Here is a 21,857-nt window from a genome sequence, read left to right as displayed (position 1 = left end):
GCAGAGCAGGTGCCTCTTTTGACATCCCCCTCCCCCTTTTGTCTTCTCCAGACCCATTCCTAGGTATGCTCTTGGGGAGCTGCCTGCCGATACTGTCACATCATACATAACCGACTGTTCGACGACCCCATCCTGTAAACGACACGTACCTACAGCAAGATACTGCGTCGTCTCAACGCTATCAGACTACGTTTGAGGGACAATTTTCTCACAAGAGGTTGCTTATGTGAGGCCCTCGCTGCCTACTTGGTCACCTAACCACGAACCTAACGAATACACCTGGGAACCTACTGAGTGATGTGTGTGTGCTGGAAGCACTTCCTACCTGCATTTGCTAGTTTCGTGTGGCTGTTGGGTTACCTGTTACGAGGTTGATTCCCCAACGCTGCTAGTGTCTAGTGATGTCCATGCTACAAAGCTTCGCCGCTATGGTCAGGTGATCAGCGTGAATCCGGGTGTTAATAATATAGTGGGAAGAAGTCTAATTCAAATGTTCCTATGCTTCGGTAGGTATATTCAATTGAAGTTTAGCAGGAGATTGAACGTTTGCTATTGTGTTATATGATGTACGACTGCACAATAAGTTAGAAATAAAGAATCACAGTTTTCGTCATTTTTTGAAATGCGGTTTAGTACATAAATTTTTCATAATAATATAACGTATTATAAAGTTTTTTAAAATTTGTATCGACAGCACGATCTCGAATGATTTGGCACGGTTCTGAAAAAGCTTACGCAGGAATTTATTCAAATGCAGTATTTAAAAAAAGTGGTAACATACTGTTTATTTTGTCTTCAGGCCTTGAAATGTGCCAAAATGCAAATAATACTTGGCGAGTCTATTTCAAAAGCGCCAGACATTGCTTATTATGGTCCCAATTTTCATACACACATAAGCCAAAAAAGACGTTTCTGCTCTACTTATAAGGGACGGTTCAAATACCATCTCTGCAATAGCACTGTACTAATCGATATGTGTTGGAGGTTAGAGGGCTGTGATTTGCAAGTGTGAGGGGAGACCTTTTTCATAAGGAGCACACTGTCGTTATTTGAAACACACAGTCATTCCGTCTGTTGATATATGTCTCATATATAATGTGCGAAATGATCGATTCTGGTATTCTACATTGTATCGAAGATTATTAACATGTACGAAGAACCGCTGTGGACTTAAATGAACCTTGTGGATCTTCTTTCCTGATACCTCCCCTTATGTGATATTTTCCTCCTCTGTTCTTGTAGGTGTTATTTCGCACAGCGTCTTCATCTTTCTTTTGTTGCACTTGATATGAATCAGTCAACTGCTAAGGATATCATTTCATTAAAAGGTATCAGTTTCTAACAAATTATCACACATCATACGCTCATATTACACCAGGCAGCTTTCAAAATACATCTGAAACATTTTTGTTAGTTAATCTTTGTAATGTTTGCTATGTGGCTGCATTAATGGTATTAACATTTTCACTGTTATTCCCAAATCCGAAGAGAGACGTTTATTATATTCATTATTATAATGATAACTATTGTTACTATTAGTAGTAGCAGCAGCAGTAGTAGTAGTAGTAGTAGTAGTAATAGTACAGAAAGTATCATTTAAGATGTTACGTTTGAAACGTCCCCTCAGAAAAATTTATCAATTACTGAATTGGTTAACCCCTTACGTTATTTGATTTTCAAACAGCCGAGCAAAACTGAACATACTCAGATATTTCTCCCTTTACTTATTCTGATCATCACTAAACTGACACACAATATTTTTTATAGGATGTAATCTGACTTTCAATAATCCCTACAAAATAATGGCCCGCACTAACACTAACCTATACCTTTCATGAATCACTTACCTCACAAAAATCTTCGTTACTCAAACTACTGAAATACAGCGAGCGCCAATACTGCCTGCTGAATAAAAGATTCTAACGACTGAAGGCAGTAATTACTGATAGGCATAGTTAGCAAATGAAAGATTTTGATGGAGAACAAACAATGTATTTACCTTAATAATGTTATAAAGTCATATATATATATATATATATATATATATATATATATATATATATATATATATATATATAAGTTCATGATATCCAATATTACAAATTTACACTTTCTGATGGATACACGTCCAGACCGTCCGCTCTCAAAATTCTGTCATCTCTCTCGCCACATCCACCAGTGCTGGCGGCTCACCTCCAAGTGTACAACACTACGTGCTGTTCACATCTAACTGCCCAACACTACAATAGCAAATACTCCAACAATGCAAACCAGCCACAGTCTTCACACAGCACAGTCACTGATTTTCATATAGAGCGCTACGTGGCGTTACCAACATAGAAACCTAAACAGCCTACTTACACGGTCTCAAAAATTTTAGAAAGAGGTTTCTGCAAAGAAGAAGAAGAAGAAGAGGAAGAAGTGGTACTGTGTGGAGGTTTAAAATGTATTACATTTTAATGTAGCTGGGAAAATATCCTGATCTAGTGACACACTAGGTTTAGTTGACGCATTCCTTACGGGTGGGAACAATCTGGAAAGTTATATCTGATGTTCCACCTCAAACATATGTTACTTTTTAAAAGTATAAAAGTTCGTTATTCTATGACGATGCATGCGGAAGACTCTTATTGATTCATTTTTCGGAAACGTAGCACTGGGCTTATGTTCGTAGGCTTCCATGGCCAGTGCGTATTTGAATAAAATCATTGTGGGTATTAGATCCCGTCGTTATGGACCCATCTAAAATACCGACGTTTCGGCCGATTTTATATCGGTCCTCTACAGGGCCCTGAAGAGGACCGCTGCAATGTCAGCCGAAACGCCGGTATTTTAGTCCGTTCAGTGTTTACAATGTCGCAGCCTAATAGCCAAACGGCTTGTATTCAATAAGTCTTATTGGATGTTTTTTATTTTTTAGATTCCAATTTCTGCCTTATGAAAAACTATCAACTTATTTTCCTTTTGGTCTCGTATGAGCAACCGTGGAGCAATAGTGAAACGCTGTACGCATCACCACATCGTAAGATTCTCTTGGGAAGTGTCCACGTTACTTGCTCTCCAAGTTACGCGGACCTGCGATACGGTTTAAGAGCTCCATTACAGGCGACCGCAATCAAAAGACTAGAAGTAGGCGCTCGTCCGTGGCACGGCAAGGCAGAGATTTCGTTAACTCCGGAGGGCACCACGTATATCTCTGCAGGATCCCGTACACGGCCGGCATTACGAGCGGTGCTAACAAGAGCGCCCTGTGATTACCCGTAATGGAGCAAGTGCCCGAAGAGAGGAACTCGCACCCCGGCTTATCGGGAGGTAAGTGTAAATTGTACGCCGAGGGAGGTAGAGGAGAGAGGCAAGCTCGTGTGCAGGGCGGCGGCTTAGCGGCTCCGCACTGCTAATTGCAGATGCCTATCTCCCCGAGCTGGCGGGACGGCAGCTGGGCCCCGCCTAAACACACGCCGTTGTGACGGCACTCTGGTGACGTCTAGCGTCCCTGAAGATGGTGGTCATCCATGTGTCGAAACAGCCACCACTACTGCCCACCAGTAGCCTCGCTGTGATCTTGTGATCTTCCCATGTCCCGCTATCCATAATCAAGTGTTGCTATAAACACAGGTGTTTGAGATAAAGTTTTTTCTCTTTACTTAAAAAAATTTATTTCGATAGCTGTATAAGAAACTTTACTCTCTCTACCGAGCTATGAAGAAAGATTATTTAGATGTCTTTGAGAGAGTGACAGCAACGAACTATGATTTTACAATCTTTAATAGAACATTATTTTTTCAATAGTTCCCTCATGTGTTGGTACACGGTCTCGACGTAATTTCTGACAGATAAAACGTTTTTTAGGTATCCATCGTAGGCTGCCAAATTCTTCACACAAAATGACCTTTATTACATCATGTATTATACTGCATCACTGATGAGTTTTGCCCTGTGACCACTTTCAAATTCCTTTAATAACAATACCAACCACTAAAAAGGTAAATCGAAGATCTGCATATACAGTGTTGCACGTCACATATTGCGTACAGGATCATGTACTGTGACGCCTCAAGTAATTGAACTGATGTTAACAAATGACTTCTAGATCATTATTATTTACTATAAGGTCCCTGTTATTAGGTATTTAACTGCACATCGCATCCTTTCACCTCAGCAGACGTACCGACTGTCGTTATAAAAACACAGGAAGAATCGATGTTCAGAGAATATGTTTATACAGTCGTCTCTCCACAGTATTGGGTGCTTTCTTGCTTCTCACCGATGCAGCTGTCAATAATCTAATAGTAATTAGAATTCGGTGTAGTGTGATGATTTAAAATAAGTAATTTATCATTTTACCTCGTTAGTATTTTTATTACAATCATTTTAAATGGTCACAGGCTGGAACTGGCCAGAAACGTAATGTAATTCCAGTCTGCATCCAGCCTTGGTAGAGAGATGGTGTAAAAGTGGTGTCTTGTTATGGGGTATCAGGTACTGACAACCTTACATTGGAAATGGATATAAACAGCATGTTAAAATCCTTACCATGAATGACTCGATACTAAGAGAGCGCAATCTTCTTACGGCGTTTTAACTGCTTGCTCAATAGCTGGATGAAGCTTAAGGCCGAGGATTATCTCCAGCAAACAGACCACTCTGTGGCTCGTTGGTGGAGGACGGAAGAAACACGTTTTCCATAGGAAAAAGATGTCCGCGACATCATCAGCACCGTAGAGTTGGCAAGGTGTCCGTGGCGGTCATCTCAGAGCAGCATCGGCTAGTAAGGCTATCTTAGTCTTCGAACACTATAACAAATTGGAAGTCTTGCTCCACTGTTGTACTATAACGCTTCAACTAAACAGAATTCTCTCTAAGTGTCCCCTCTTTCTAACTGTTCCACTGAAAAGAAAAAACGCTTAACGAGCTCTCTGTAACAATGTTTTCACTCCCACGCTCTTCATTTTCCCATGGTCTGCTATCAGTGGTTCGTCCGCTGTACGTCCTCCAGCTGTGATGTCACAAACTAGTCGTTTGCAGCGGGTCCTCGTCGCTCCATTTATTTAACCATTAAAAAAGTTCCCCGAGTAATGCGTTATGATCAAAATTTCCATATTTGGCTCCAACCTGTATCTGGCCGTGTAAAAGGTCATTTTACGATGATCGTGTTTTTGCAGTCACTGTTTCGTAGCAGCGTGTTTGGCGCACTGTCTCAGTAGTTCTCCAGATGCTTCTGTGTCCAAATGGACAGTTTAGAGATTAGAGGGATATGCCGAATCGTTTGCCGACAATCAGCTAACGAGTAGTACTCACGAAGCTCTGTCTTACCCGACTTGTAGTACAGGTTTGCCTTCCTTTCCCAAAAACTGCTATTTTGATCTGAATCGTACACAGTGCTCGCAGAACCTGGAAACCTCCTGCATCTTTACTTTTTTTTTAACGTGGGATGAGTACAAAACTGGCGTAACTTCAAAGAATTTTGAGCCAGGACAGCAAAGTAATGCTATACTTACTGATGTACTGATCTACTGAGAAGTAGGAAAGATCTTTATAGAGCCAAGAGTAATTTAACTAGACCTTGAACATATAATCAAGTGAATACAAGATTACAGTCTACATACACTACGATCTGCACGTGTATTGGTATGATTTCCTACAGGACGTGCAAAGAGGATGTAGAACCACACTTCGGATGTCTAACACCTATTCACAACGAACATAAATCGAACTAATTCGGACGTATTCAGAGTCAGCAGGAATTCTTGAAGTTTTTGGCAACAGTATCCTACTTTATACTTGCGGTAAAAGACCACTATGAACACTTTCGGATTACTTTTTAACAAAACCAAGCCAATTTTCAACAAAAAATTAAACTCCAAAATTAAACAAGTACATGAAACTAACACAAAATTTATTTTAGACAACAGGAACGAATTCATTAAGAAGCTTCACACACAGAAGCTGGGAAATCGAGATAAGATCGGAGTAGCAATGATAGAATCCATGGAAAAACTAGAACACTCACGAAGAAGAAGGAAACGTAGATGATGGAATAAGTGATGTGACGAATCAATAAAGAGTAGACTAACATCATGGGAAAAATGGAACTCCTGCAAAAAGGAAAGAGAATGGAACGCATTCAGTGTGATCATAAAACAAATATAAAATGTTATTCGAACTGAGAAACGGAAATATGGCAAAGACTCGTTAAAGGAAACAAATTTCAGGCAGAGCAACACTAGTCACTTCTACAAGTCGATGAATCTTCGTTTCGAAAATTCAACAGTGAAACTGATTACCAGTCACAGAGACGGCTCTGTGTTACTAAAAAAATATTCTAAAAATGTAAACTGCCAGGAACCATCACAAAGACTAATTTTTAAATACCCTCAAAAACGAAACCCACCTTCAGAACCATTGTCACTGCATCAAATTCAACAATACGTGGGCCAGCTGTAAAACAACAGAGGGCCAGGTGAAGAAGGGATGTTAGCTGCGATATGGAATCTGAGAGGGAAGCAGGCAGATGAACCAATTTATGACGTTATTAAAGATTACTGGAGGATAGGAAGAATACCGGACGACTGGAAACAAGCCATAATCCATGCGCTACATACGAAGATAGACAATACAAACATAATAAATTACCGAGGCATGCCTCTGCCTCCAGTCACCCAAAAATTTATGTCCCAAGTTCTATAGAATAACATAAAGAAGCCGAAGGCACAGCTGGCGAGTACCAATAGGGTTTTAGAAAAAATAGATCGTGCCAAGAGCAAATTTTAACTTGAAAACAATCCCCAGAATAAGAACAATGCTTAACAATAATACAGTCGTTACAGTCATTGAATTTAAAAAAACTCTACGAGTCTTTAAACAGACAGTATTTCTAACACTGGAAGAAGCAGTCGTTCAAACGAGAAGTTCTGAGGAGAAGTTTAGGAACCCCTGAGGATTAATACAGGTGTTCGGTGGGGCGATGGGCTCATAAGGATTCTCTTCAATTTGGTGTTACAGAAGGTCGTAACACAGTGTTATAAGGAACTACAAGAGAAACATCGAAGGAATCCATCTAGTACGAGGAAGTAAAAGATCTGAGATGAAATGTCTCGCTTTCGCTGACGGTATTGCAATAACTTCAAAGGACAAAACAGATGCAAAGATGACGATAGAAGCACTTCACAGAATTGCAGCTCAAACTGGATTAGAAATATCTTCTGAGAAAACGGAATACATTGAATATAAACATCACGGAGAAAAATATATGGAAAAACTACAAATAAAAATCTACATCCATATAGATACTCCGCAATGCACCTTACTGTGCGTGGCGAAGGGTACCCCGTACGACAACTAATAATTTCCTTTCCTGTTCCACTTGCAAAAAGAACGAGGGAAAAACGACTATCTATTTGCCTACGTATGATTCCTAATTTTTCGTTTCTTATCTTTGTGGTCCCTACGCTCAATGTGTGTTGGAGACAACAGAATCGTTCAGCAGTCAGCTTCAAATAACGAATTCCTAAATTTTCTCAATAGTGTTCCTCGAAAAGAACGTTCTTTCCCTCCAGGGATTCCCATTTGAATTCCCGGAGCATCCGCGTAACTCTTGCGTGCTGTCGAACCTACAACTAACAAATGTAGCAGCATGCCCCTAAATTCATTCGATATCTTACTTAAATCTGACCCTATCGGATCCAAAACAGCCGAGCATTATTCAAGAAAAGGTCGCTTCAGCGTCCTGTATGTGGTCTTTTTTGCAGGTGAACCGCAGTTTCATGGTATTCATCCAACAAACCGCTGTCGACCATTCACCTTTCCTACAACAGTCCTGCATGTTCGTTCCATTTCATATCGCTTTGCAAAGTTGTGCCCAGATACTGAAACGACGTACTGTGACAAGCAGAGCACTGCTAATGCTGTATCCCAACATTGCGGGTTTCTCCTACTCATCCGCATTAACTAACATTTTTCTACATTTAGAGCTAGCTGGCAGTTATTACACCAACTAGCAATTTTCTCTAAGTCATTTTGTATCCTCCTACAGTCGTTCAACTTCGACGCACCATCAGCAAACAACCGCAGCCCACCGTGTCCGCCAAATCATTTATGCACGAGGATTGGAACTTTAATAGTGGCAAGTATTTATTTACGGCTCTTACAAAATAGATACGTGTTTCGAAATCTTACTGACCTTCAAAGTAGTCACCATCATTACGTATAACCCGTTGCCAGCGATGTGGAAGTCGTAAGATACCCTTAGCAGTGTCAGTTGTGTTGACAGTTCGAGCGGCGCTGTCTATTGCCCGAAGAATTTGTAGCAGTTCTGAAGCGAATGCCGTGAAGAGTCTCTTTCAGTTTAGAAATCTAGTTGAACTTACGAGGGCTTAAGTCAGGGGGGTGCAGTAGGTGGTATAGCATTTAGCAGCACCGTCAGTCAAACAGAACAGTAACAGCTTGCACTGTACGTGATTGAGCATTGTCCTACAAAATGATGGTCAGGTCCTGCCGAAAGATTCATCACTTCTGTTTCTATGCTGTTCATTTTCGGAACACAACCTACGACCAGCTTACGGACAGAAGTGATGACAGACACCCTCAATGATTTTACATAGGACCAAAATTTTCTCGGGTTGTCTGAGAGATCTTTTGTTGACGTATGACGATGATAGTAGTTGTATGCCTCGCGCATACATCTTTTCACAGACGCAAGAATATCTACTAACCTTGGTTGAGAGCCTCCACACGATTCCAGTCCAAACTGACCCCGATCAACTCTGGGAATAATGCTACAAATTGTGAGCTCTGCTTGCGCACCACGTTGGAGGCCAGCCGCACTGATTACTGACAGCTGTCGGTATGAACTGAGGATGGCCTCAAAACCCATGCGGCAGTTGTCGTTGGTGCCGACGTAAGCTACAGCTTGCAGACGACAGCACCTGCACGCTCGATAGCCACAAGATGTGATTGCCCGGCAGACATACCGAGCGTGCATTGGTTTTCTTTCCAGCCCTGAACGCTATCCGCCTAAGGGGTTCCTAACCATGGACGTGCCGATAACTAGTAAACCTCTTTCCCCGTGTGCCAGCTCGGACTCTGCTGAAGGAGCGGTCATCTGTCCACTCGCAGGGTGAATGGGTGAGGCCAGAAGACCATTATAAACATTGGTCCGTCACTCAATCTGACGTGCTGGTGGATCAACTGCGTCGGATACACTAGGAGGTACCTTGGCAGCAGAGCCCTTGGGCGAAACAAGAGACACCAGTGGTATTCCACGCGACGCGCCAGATTCTCCGCCACCGTTACACCTCGGGGCTGTGGCCTGAAGGTGATTGACGGTAGCCGAAGGCACCGTCAGCTGTTCGCAAACTGCGGCCATCTCCTTCTGCGTCCTCACAAAGCATGCACACATCCCACTCATCCTAAAAAGATTAACTGAAGAAATAAAGCAGACAGAATCCCAGATAATAAGCTTGCTTTCCTCTTAATGTGTTACCAATGGACGCTGATGGTTCAGTGTGCTACGTAGCTGGCTGGTTCTAAGAAATGAAAACTGCGCAACAGACTGCCGGAATTTACGCTTACAATATGTAAACTTACACCTCTTAGACGGAAACATGCACGAAATTTAATAACTGTACTACAAATAAAAGCCAGGAAAAGATTAACACTTAACTTGCTGCTCAGTAGATCAGTATCAGTCGAGAGCTGGAGCCTCACTTACTCGCTTACTAAACGAACGGACGCTTGTAATCAAAACAAAACAAACGAGCAACTACTGCGCTACAAACTGAATGAACTTACACTCATAAAAATGCGACGTTAAATGTCTTAATACTTCGAGAAAAAGACAAGAAAATTTAAACACTTAACTTACTGCTCTGTCGATCTGTATCAGGCAAGAGCTGAAGCCTCACTCAAAAGGGGTGGTGATTTTAAGTACTTGGGAGAAAGGATACCATCAAATGGATTAGATAATATCACAAGTAAAGAAAGACTGATATACGGATGTGAATGGCTAACATTGAATATAGGGGGTGAACAAGAACAACTAGAAAATAATGAAAGAAAAATATTTACAAAAATTTTGTTGCTGTTGTTATTGTTGTCGTCTTCAGTCCAGAGACTGGTTTGATGCAGCTCTCCATGCTACTCTATCCTGTGCAAGCTTCTTCATCACCAAGTAACTGCTGCAACCTACATCCTTCTGAATCTACTTAGTGTACTAATCTCTTGCCCTCCACCCTGCCCTCCAATACTAAATTGGTGATTCCTTCATGCCTCAGAACATGTCCTCCCAACCTATCCCTTCTTCTAGTTAGGTTGTGCCACAAAGTCCTCTTCTCCACAGTTCTACTCAGTACATCCTCATTAGTTACGTGATCTACCCATCTAATCTACAGCATTCTTCTGTAGCATCATATTTAGAAAGCTTCTATTTTCTTCTTGTCTAAACTAGTTATCGTCCATGTTTCACTTCCATACATGGCTGCACTCCATACAAATACTTTCAGAAGAGGCTACCCGACACTTAAATCTATACTGAGCGTTAACAAAATTCTCGTCTTCACAAACGCTTTCCTTGCCATTGCCAGCCTACATTTAACATCCTCTCTACTTCGACCATTATCAGTTATTTTGCTCTCCAAACAGCAAATCTCATCTACTAATTTAAGTGTCTCATTTCCTAATCTAATTCTCTCAGCATCACCCGATTTAATTCGACTGCATTCCATCATCCCCGTTTTGCTTTTGTTGATGTTCATCTTATCTCCTCCTTTAAAGACAATGTCCGTTCCGTTCAACTGCTCTTGCAAGTCCTTTGCTGTCTCTGACAGAATTACAATGTCATCGGCAAACCTCAAGGTTTTTATTTCTTTTCCATGGATTTTAATTCCTACTCCCAATTTTTCGTTTGTTTCCTTTACTGCTTGCTCAGTATACAGACTGTATAACATCGGGGATAGGCTACAACCCTGTGTCACTCCCTCCCCTTTCATGTCTACCGACTCTTTTAATTGCCATCTGATTTCTGCACAAACTGTAAATAGCCTTTCTCTCCCTGTATTGGACCCCTTCAACCTTCAGAGTTTGAGTGAGAGTATTCCAGTCAACATTGTCAAAAACCTTCTCTAAGTCTACAAATGCTAGAAACGTAAGTTTACCTTTCCTTAATCTATTTTATAAGATAAGTCGTTGGGGAAGTATTGCCTCACGTGTTCCTACATTTCTACGGAATCCACACTGATCTTCTCCGAGGTCGGCTTCTACCAGTTTTTCCATTCGTCTGCCGAGAATTCATGTTAGTATTTTGCAGCCATGATTTATTAAACTGATAATTCGGTAAACTTTCACACCTGTCAACACCTGCTTTCTTTTGGATTGGAATCATTATATTCTTTTTAAAGTCTGAGGTTATTTCGCCTGTCTCATACATCTGGCTCACCAGATGGTAGAGTTTTATCAGGCTATCAGCAGGTCTAATGCAGTGTGTTCTACTCACAGGACCTTGTTTAGACTTAGGTCTGTCAGTCCCCTGTCGAATTCTTCATGCGGTATCACATCTCTCATTTCATCTACGTCCTCTTCCATTTTCATAATAAAGCCCTCAAGTACATCATCCTTGCATAGAGCCTCTATATACTCCTCCCACGTTTCTGCTTTCCGTTCTTTGCTTAGAAATGGTTTTCCAACTGAGTTCTTAATATTCATGCAAGTGATTCTCTTTTCTCCAAAGTTTAGGACCACAAAATAACATGTATAACAATTGCATGAAGAGGACAAAAGAAAATCTGTACTGAAACATTAACAGTTACAGAGACAATACAGAAAAGAAGTTTTACAGTCATATTTAAGGAACTGATGGCAACAGGATAACAAAAAATTTTTAATTTCATTTCCAAAGTAAAAAACACCACGGGATGGTTGGAAGAGACAAGGAGGGATATTAGAAAACTTAACGACACTGAAGACACCATACAGCACAAGCAAAATTTCGGATTCTGATCGTTATTGAAATATTTCCTATCCAACAAGAAAAACCGCAACCTACAATATAAGGAAGGTAGATTTGGTTTAACGCCCCGTCGACATCGTGGTCATTAGAGACGAAGTACAAGCTCGGGCAGTCTGAAGGATGGGGAAGGAAATCGGCCATGCCCTTTAAAAAGATCCGTCCCAGCATTTGCCTGAAGCGATTTTGGGAAATCACGGAAAACCTAAATCAGTATGGCCGGACGCGGGATTCAACAGCTGGCCTCCCGAATACGAGTCCTGTGAGCTAACAACTACGCCACTTCGATCGGTCACAACCTTGGAGACTGATGCCAAATGAATCGAATGTGTGCCACTGTCTACGTTCGCTGATGAATAAATGAAATATAGGTATTGGTACTTGTAGAAGGAACCAAACCTCTCACTCTTAACGACGGATTTAACCTTGGTTACAAAGACCGTACATCTAAAGAACAGAAAAATCTACGAATGAAATATTTCGCCATTGTGCACACGTAAGGTACGACCTCATCATAAATTCCTGGATACTGTAATAAGGAAAATGGCCATCGAAATGGACGTCATACAAAGACATCAAGAAAGTTCCAGTAGCGTCCTCATAAAGCATCCAGGTCCAACGCTCCCGGAAGCACATGTGTGCTTTGTGTGACCACGTACCAGCCACGCTGCTCAAACTCTGCTGTCCTGACACCGGATTGGTTAGATTGCTAATCCTCCAAAGTACAGAATATGGATGTAGCTCCTCTATGCAGTCGAAGATTGTGGCGTTCGCAACACATGAAACCCATACTATAAACCCATACATAGTATGTCATCCCACATAGCTTGCGAGTAATATCTTGTGTAAAGATAATTGATTTGAAATTTTATTTTGTATGGGTGGCTTTCGAAGTGCGTGGAGCAATATCACAAGCAAACAGAAACGCCAACATGTGAAATCACTTCACTTCTCTGTTCACCAACACACGCACATTAGCTACCGTAGGAGCACAGGCTGTACAAATCGTTCTTCACAATGACTTCAACCGCCATACTCAGCATGGTCGAAGAAGTGTCCAAGACACATACATAACTTTCGATGGCATTTCTTAGCGCTAAAATACAATGTCGTCAACACACACCGATATTACAGACATTAACGATGTCTCACAAGGGGAGGCCGCCAATTGTGAAATTCAGATTCGATTCATTCTGCGCATAATAAAAGCTCATGGCCAGAGGTGTAATGTGGCAAAGCACTAAGATGCATTTCTCAGCCGTTGTCGAGAAAATCGACAGTTAAAAGAAACCGTTGCGATGAAATACTCTCTACGATTAATAATTTTCTACAGCGTTGTGGTGCAGCGGTAAGCGCTCGGGTTCGTAATCCGAAGGTCGCCGGTTCAAATCTCGTGTCATGCAAAATTTTTTTTTTAGTATTTGTTTTTTGTAATTCATATATATATATATATATATATATATATATATATATATATATATATATATATATAATTCCCGACAATCAGTTGCAACAATTATGCATATAATAAGTTGTTGAAAGTCGTTTGTCGTGGAAAAACTGGCGACTTCGAACATCATTATGTTTTCCGCAAACAAAGTTGTATTTCACAAATGTTATTAATTGTCTTCATAATGTTAACCACGTATAGTTAACGGAAGACGTAGAAACGATATTCCGAAACGAATACGTATAGCGTAAGTCAAACGTTCGAATTAGAATAGAAACCCCCACGAACACAAATTTGCTGTGGCACGTATGAAATATAAACTCCGTTACTCGCTCGTTACACTTGAAGGACAGATGTTGAATGGGCCGAAACGAGCCGCCGCACAACAGCATAGTTGCCCGCTAACTTCGAAAGAAGGTAGATGCGGTCCCTAGGGCAACTTATAACATCGTCGAAAATCAGTGCGGACGGGAGAGCTTTGGTACACTCTGTTAAACAAACGGAAAAATGGAGGCGGTACAATTGGAGAGCGATCCGCCTTCCCCAACATGCATAAGCAATTCATATATATATATACATATATAATTTGAATTACAAAAAACTAATAATTAAAAAAAGTTGCATGGCGCGGGATTCGATCCGGCGACCTTCAGATTACGAACCCGAGCGCTTACCGCTGCGCCAGAACGCTCTGGAAAATTATTAATAGTAGAGAGTATTTCACCGCAACGGTTTCTTTTAACTGTCGATTTTCTCGACAACGGCTGAGAAGTGCATCTTGGTGCTTTGCCACATTACTCCTCTGGCCATGAGCTTATATTATGCGCAGTATGAATCGAATCTGAATTTCACAATTGGCGGCCTTCCCTTGTCAGTTCAATCCGCAGCGACGAATGGGAGAGCCTGAAGAAGACACTCCCTCTCTCTCAGCACAGCAGTGTCCTCGCCCAGAGGGCAATATGGAGCGCAACATGGAACTGCTGTCCCCCCAGTTTGTGACCTCAGCTGAAGCCGTCAACACCATCGCGTAAGGCTAAAGATTTATTCAAGTCTCAGGTGGAAATGTACTTTTGTAAATGCTGAATGTTGCACTTCAGGAGAACAGTTCATTAATTAATGCATGAAGTGATGCTTTAATAGTCAATGACAGTTGTAAATTATCAAGCTCACCTGTGGCAGAGGATTGTATCAAGTAAATCTTTTTTTCATTCATCTAATAGATGGAACTAATATTTCGTATTGTAGTTCTATGAACGCTCTCCCTGAACAATGAAAGAACCGATATGGCCTGAGAAATGTAGTTTCCTCTGGTTATAACAAATTCAGATCAGTTGACATGGATGTTTAAGAGGAAGGGTTAATACAATGGCACTATCACATTTTTAAACTGTTCCTCATACCGTTATTTCACCATCAGTGAGTGGAGGGACTGCACATTGTTTTATTTGAGATGATGGTTGCTTACAAACAGATGGATACATGTCATGGATAATTCGTTCATGCATCTTTCACGCGTCAAGAAGTTGGCTGGTGGTGGTTCTGTGGTGATTTTTGGGATGTTCTTCTTAACATGATTTGGCACCAACGAATTAGATTACTATGAACATGTATCAGGGTGTTTCATAATCTTTCTCTGTGACCCGTTGTTGCCGTTTCTTCAACTTCAAGAAAAGTATGCTGTGGAATACTTGAGACTTCAGGTTGACAACATCCGTCATTACAGAGCTGCAAGCATACGTTCCTTGTTTGATGAACACTGAGGCAGCCTATAGATTTCCACTGGTTCCTCTAAATTACCCGATCTTAAGACGGTAACACGGGAGAAATGCTGCAATCAGCATCTCCACTGCACCTTCAGCTGGATATGGCATATCTGAAAGCATCTGAGGACTTACGATCTCACTGAATTGAGACTGTTATGAAAATTTCAGGTGGTACTACATGGTATCACTGTGATGTCTCCTGGGAATGAGTAGTTTTTAATCAGGTGAGCTTTTATAAGTGCACTAAACGTGTTACCTAATCTTCACTACAGGTTTCCCATTTCGGGAAAGATTGAACGTCGCCATAGCAACCTGACGTGTTAGCCGATACACTCTAAGACAAAGGAAAACGACACTCCACGAAGGAATTCAAATGGTTCAAATGGCTCTGAGCACTATGGGACTTAACATCTGAGGTCATCAGTCCAATAGCACTTAAAACTACTTAAACCTAACTAACCTAAGGACATCACACACATCCATGCCCGAGGTAGGATTCGAACCTGCGACCGTAGCGGTCACGCGGTTGCAGACTGAAGCTCCTAGAACCGCTCAGCCACAGCGGTCTGCGAAGGAATTATCCGAATGAGACTGAAATTGGTAGATGTGCGTATTCAGAAAAATAAATGTTCACAATTTCAAAGAAAATGGAATTATCTATTTAATGGAAAAGACTTCATAAATTGAGCAAGTTAATAGCGCACTGGTCCACCTCTAACCGTTACGAAAGCAGTTATTCGGATTGGCATTGATTGATAATTCCTATACGTCCTCCTGAGAGATATCGTGCCAAATACTGTCCAATAGGTGCGTTAGACCGTCAGAATCCCGAGCTGCTCGGAGAGCCCTACCAATAATGTTCCAAACGTTCTCAAATGGGGAGAGTTCCACTGGCGTAGGCAGTGTTTGGCAAGCACGAAGAGAAGCTGTAGAAACTGTCGTCAGTTATGCGCCAGAATTATCTTGCTTAACTGTAAGACCAGGATGGCTTGCCATGAAGAGCAACAAAATGGGGCGTAGAGTATCACCAACGTGCCTCTCCCTGTGAGGGTGCTGCAGATGGTAACCAAATGGGTCGTCCTATGAAATGAAACGGCACCCCAGCACTCCTGGTTTTTGGGCCGTGTGACAGGCGACATTCAGGATCGTCTCCCACAGTCGCCCAAGGCGTCCCCAGATAAGTCTTCACTGGTCATCGGGGCTAACTCCGAAGTAGCACTCATCGCTGAAAATTATACTCCAGTCAATGAGGTTCCAGGCCAGGAACGCGTCTGGAGGCTTCCCAGAGAGCGGTGGGACACCAATCTGACTACCGTCCTCCAAACTCGACAAGGAGGAGTGATGGTCTGGGGTTTCATTTCATTTCATAACAGACCACTTTGACTGTCATCCGCGGAATACTTACAGCACAGCGGTACGTCTCGATATTCTACACTTCGCTTCTTGCCCTTAATAGAAAGCCATTCAGGCGTTACATTTACACAAGGAAGTGCCCGACTGCACATGGCTGGCGTCTCTACTGCATGTCTTCGTGCTTAAACTGTATCGTGACAGCAAGTTCGCTGGATTTCTCCCCAATCGAGTACGTCTGGAGCATTATGGGCAGGGCCCTCCAAGCAGCTCGGGATTTCGAAGATGTAAGGAACTATTTGGAAAGATTTTGGCATCATATCCCTCAGAAGAACATCCAACAACTCTGTCAATCAATGCCAAGCTGAATAACTGGTTGGAAAAGGCCTGAAGAGGGTCAAAATGCTACTGACTTGGTCAGTTTGTGAAGCTCTTTCTCTTAAATAAATCATCCTCTTTTTCTGAAAGTATAATCAAGTTGTTTGTCTGTAATGTACGTCACATCTACCAATTTCAGTCTCATTCGGATAATTCCACGCGGAGCATCGCCTTTTTTTGTCTTAGAGTGTATTCTACGGTTCACGAAGCTCATCTGTCCGAATCTTAGGCTTCAGACATGTCCACAGGACGTACGAAGTAGCGTGCAGTTTCAGGAGGCCTGGCAGGAGCCCTTTTTGACGTATTTCTTGTCGCTGGAAGCGAACAATGGCGGGAGGCGGCGTGTCGCGTCGTTCCTCGCTGCGCAGCAGGCAGACAATGAGAGCAGCGGGCTGCAACGCTCTGTGCGGTACCCACCGGCGGGAGCGTGACGTTGACGCCAGTGGTGGTGCTGGGTCTGGTTGTGAGGCTGGAGGGCAGGCCGCAGTCGCGGCCACGGCTCCGCATTCCGCCCGAGCGCCTAGTCTGCAACAAGTAGTGACGCACAAATCAGAGCAGTGCACCTGTTTCTCAGCACCGCTTACAAAGAATAAACATCACCTGCAACAATGTCTTCGATGAGTGGCGGCTAGCTTAGAAGGCTTTCCTTGCGTCTTGTTGTGAAGTCAGTATTCATACGTGTTTCACACACACAGATTTCGAAGAAAAATCAAAACATAAGTGTAGCCAAGAACCCTCTCAATATGACTGAAGGATATGAAATGCAGAAGCAAAGTGATTCATAATTCGAAAGCAATGCACACTGGCAAAGCTGTGGGACTTTATCCTCATTATCCTGTGTTATATCCAAATGTAGACATTTCACTGTTGCATGCTGTGTACTTGAATCTTGAGCCTGACTGTGTTGACTGCTTGTGGAGTGGATTGTTGTGTTTGTATTGTTACGATGGATCGGAAATAAAAGTACGAAATGGAATTAAGTCGGGTTCTACGTATGCTTTTCCCCTCAAATGTGGGCAGGATGTCCGTCGAGCTTAATTACCGCATTAGATCGAATGATCGCCGCAGTCTCAGATAGTGTTGCTCCGTCACACTCAGCAGAGAGGTTAGCCATTTGACCCATGATAAATACAGAGTAAACTTCGTGAAATAGATATTAATCTTACGTCCCACCCGAAATATAAACGATCACCTTAACTCTAATAAGCGGAAGTTGGCATGGAGCAGATAATACCTAATAAGTTGTGGCCCAAAACACGTAATGATCTTAGTCACTCACATAATCCATCGTTATCCATTAATTTATACATTACCTAAGTACATAACAAAACCTTTAAAAGACAAAATTTCACCAGGTGCGGTCTTCTATGACATACTGAAGGCATCTGATTGTGTGGATGATGATAGTCTAATTTACTGGTAAATATTTGTGGCTATATCGTTGTGGCAGATGAAAACGGAATACATAGTTCAGCACATTCGTGGTTCAGTTTTTATTCAGAAAACAGAATGCCGAAAGAGGGACACAACATAATGTGTGCGGGGAGAAATTGCATTGGGTGCTTGAAGATGATACAAGCATTGTTTTCAAGCCAAGCAAAGAATCATCAACATGTTCTTGTCAAAGTTACTGACTGGTTTAGCAACGATAGGCTAGCTTCAAATTTTGGAAAAATACACGTCTCCAGTTCTCTACTACCAAAAATTTCCCAGCTCCTATTAAAGTTACGTACTAACAGATTCTCCAATGAACACAGACCTTGCCGAGTTGGAATGGCGTGCATACCATAGGGTGCAACTGCAACAGAGGGGTTGTGGGAGGCCAGACAAATATATGGTTCCTGAAGAGGGGTAGCAGTCTTTTCAGTAGTTGCAGGGTCAGGCTGCGCTCGTATTGCGTTTCCCACTTTATGCTTAAATTATGATTATATCCTCTTGAGTGAAATATTCCGAGGTAAAACAGTCTCCATTTGGATCTCCGGGTTGGGCCTATCGAGGAGGATGTCGTTGTCAGGCAAAACAGAAATGGCACTGAATAGGTCGGAGCATGGAATGTTAGATCACTTAATCGGGTAAGTAGGCTACAAAATTTGAAATGAGAAATGAATAGGTTGAAGTTACATGTAATGGAGATTAGTGAAGTTCTCGGGTAGAATGAACAGTACTTCTCGTCAGATGAACGGCATTATCATAGCCAAGGTTGACATGAAACCGATATCCACGACAGTAGTACAAGTTTATAAGCCAAGTAGATAAGCAGGTTACAAAGCTTTTGAAAGAATGTATGACGAGATAAAAGATTTTATTTAAATAGTTGAGGGGGAGCAAAACATGATTTTGATGAGGGACTTGCAATGACTGACTGAAACAGAGAAAAGAAATACACAACAAGAGAGACAGGAAATCGTGAAGGCAGCAAAATATCAAATACGTATAAAGATGGTGATCATCGCTCGATATCACAGTATATACTGAATTTATTTGATGGAAGGAGAATATGTAAAAATGCAGCAAATCAAGCAAGCGAAAGGGAATACAGACGTCTAAAAATAAATTCGCGGATACTATAAAATATGCAAGTACAAATGTCTAGAGGACAAACGCAAGTACGGTACATAGAAGCATAAACAACTAGGGGAAAGATAGATACCACCGACAGCTAAATTAAAGTAGCTTTAGAAGTAAAGAGAAGCAGCTGTATGAATATTAACACCTCAGATGAAAAACCAGTACTAAGAAAAGAAGGAAAACTGAACGGTTGAAAGAATATATAGAGAGGCTGTACAAGGGGAATGGTCCTGCAACATTGTATAAAGGGAAGAGAAAATAGATGAAGGTCACATTGGAAGTATGATACGGCGAGAAGAATTTCACAGAGCACTGAGAGACTTAAGTCGAAATAAGGCCAGCCAGTCATGGCAAAAATATGCTAACAAGCAAGCAACATGACCGAGACAGAGGAAATACCCTCAGACTTCAAGGATAATGTCATGATTTCAAATCCAAAGGAACCAGTGCAGGTGTTAATATACACTGAAGAGCCAAAGAAACTGATACATCTGTTTGATATAGTGTAAGGCCCCCGCGAGCACGCAGAAATGCCGCAACACGACATGGCATTGAGTCGACTAATGTCTCAAGAACTGCTGGAGGGAATTGACACCATGAATACTGCAGGACTGTCCATAAATCTATAAGAGTAGGTGGGGGTGGAGATCTCTTGTGACAGCAGTTGCAAGCCATATCAGATAATGCTCAATAATGTTCATGTCTGGAAAGTTAAGTGGCCAGCGGAAGTGTTTAAACTCACAAGAGTGTTGCTGGTGCCACTCTATGGTAATTTTGGACGTATGGGGTGTCGCATTGTCCTGCTGGAATTGCCCAAGACCGTCGGAATACGCAATGGACATGAATGGATGCAAGTTATCAGACAAGATGCTTACGTTCGTGTCACCTGTCAGAGTCGTATCTAGACGTATCAGGCGTCCCACATCATTCCAACTGCACACGCCACACACCATTACAGAGCCTCCATCAGCTTGAAGTCCCTTGCTGACATGCAGAGACCATGCAATCATGATGTTGTCTCTATAACAGTACATGTCCATCCGCTCGGTACGATTTGAACCAAGACTCGTCCGAGCAGGCAACATATTTCCAGTCATCAACAGTCCAATGCCAGTGTTGACGGGCCCTGGTTGGGCGTAAAGATTTGTGTCGTGCTGTCAGTAAGGGTACATAAGTGGGCCTTCGGCTCCGATATCTCAGATCGATGATATTACGTTGAAAGGCTCTCACACTGACGCTTGTTCATGGCCCAGAATTCAAATCTGCAGCAATTTATGGAAGGGTTGCACTTCAGTAACTTTGAATGATTCTCTTCAGTCGTCGTGGGTCCCATTCTTGCTGAATCTTTTTCCCGCCGCATCACTGTCGGAGATTTGATGTTTTATCGGATTCCTGATAATCACTGGTACACTCGTGAAATGGTCGTACGGAAAAACCCCCACTTTATCGCTACCTCGAAGATGCTGCGTCCCATCGCACGTGTGTCGACTATAATACCCCCATGAAACTCCCATAAACCTTGATAACCTGCCATTGTAGCAGCAGTAACCGATCTAACAACTGTGCTCGACACATGTTGTCTTACATACGCGTTGCGACCGCAGCGCAGTCTTCTTTCTGTTTGCAAAAAAAAAAAAAAAAAAAAAAAAAAAAAAAAAAAAAAAAATGGTTCAAATGGCTCTAAGCACTATGGAACTTAACATCTGAGGTCATCAGTCCTCTATAACTTAAAACTACTTAAACCTAACTAACCTAAAGATATTACACACATCCATGCCCGAGGCAGGATTCGAACCTGCGACCGTAGCGGTCACGCAGATCCAGACTCTAACGCCTAGAACCACTCGGCCACCACGGCCGGCTGTCTGTGAATGCCCGTTTTAGAAATTACCGCTCCTCTTCACCTATACGGTATCGACATCCGTTCTGAACTTCAAACACGTCTCATCATTCCTCAGTGCTTCAGATTCCACTTTCTTTCACAGTTTTCTTAAATTTCAGTCTACTCTTCATCATTACTAAATTGTGATCTGCGCCTATATCTGCACGCTCCTATACCTGCACTTGGGTGAGCTTTGCATTCCAGTATCGAATATCAGTACCTCATGTTTTCAGTTATGACTTTCAGTATCAAGAATCCAGCTGAGTTTCAGAGTAACGGAGATATCCACAAGCACAACAGTATAAGGAAAAATGATCTGTACTACTCTTTAACGAATCTAACTTTGGCACCGAAAGTGGGCCAGCCGGTGTGGCCGTGCGGTTCTAGGCGCTTCAGTTTGGAAGCGCGTGACCGCTACCGTCGCAGGTTCGAATCCTGCCTCGGCCTTGGATGTGTATGATGTCCTTA

At 42.1% G+C, this 21,857-nt stretch overlaps 1 protein-coding gene across 1 annotated transcript in view; it reads right to left on the bottom strand.

Moving 5' to 3' along the window:
* LOC124776771 (discoidin domain-containing receptor 2-like) overlaps positions 1-21,857 on the bottom strand; it is a 783,719-nt gene that overhangs the window by 503,181 nt on the left and 258,681 nt on the right. The window contains exon 2 of the mRNA XM_047251912.1: positions 17,357-17,464. The gene's annotated coding sequence lies outside the window, so the exon portion shown is untranslated. The remainder of the gene's footprint in view (positions 1-17,356; positions 17,465-21,857) is intronic.

The sequence above is a fragment of the Schistocerca piceifrons genome, chromosome 1 (assembly GCF_021461385.2).
Source record: "Schistocerca piceifrons isolate TAMUIC-IGC-003096 chromosome 1, iqSchPice1.1, whole genome shotgun sequence".
Classification (NCBI taxonomy): Eukaryota; Metazoa; Arthropoda; class Insecta; order Orthoptera; family Acrididae; genus Schistocerca; species Schistocerca piceifrons.
The sequence above is the reverse complement of the archived record's forward strand: the minus strand, read 5'-3'. Positions and strand labels throughout refer to the sequence as shown.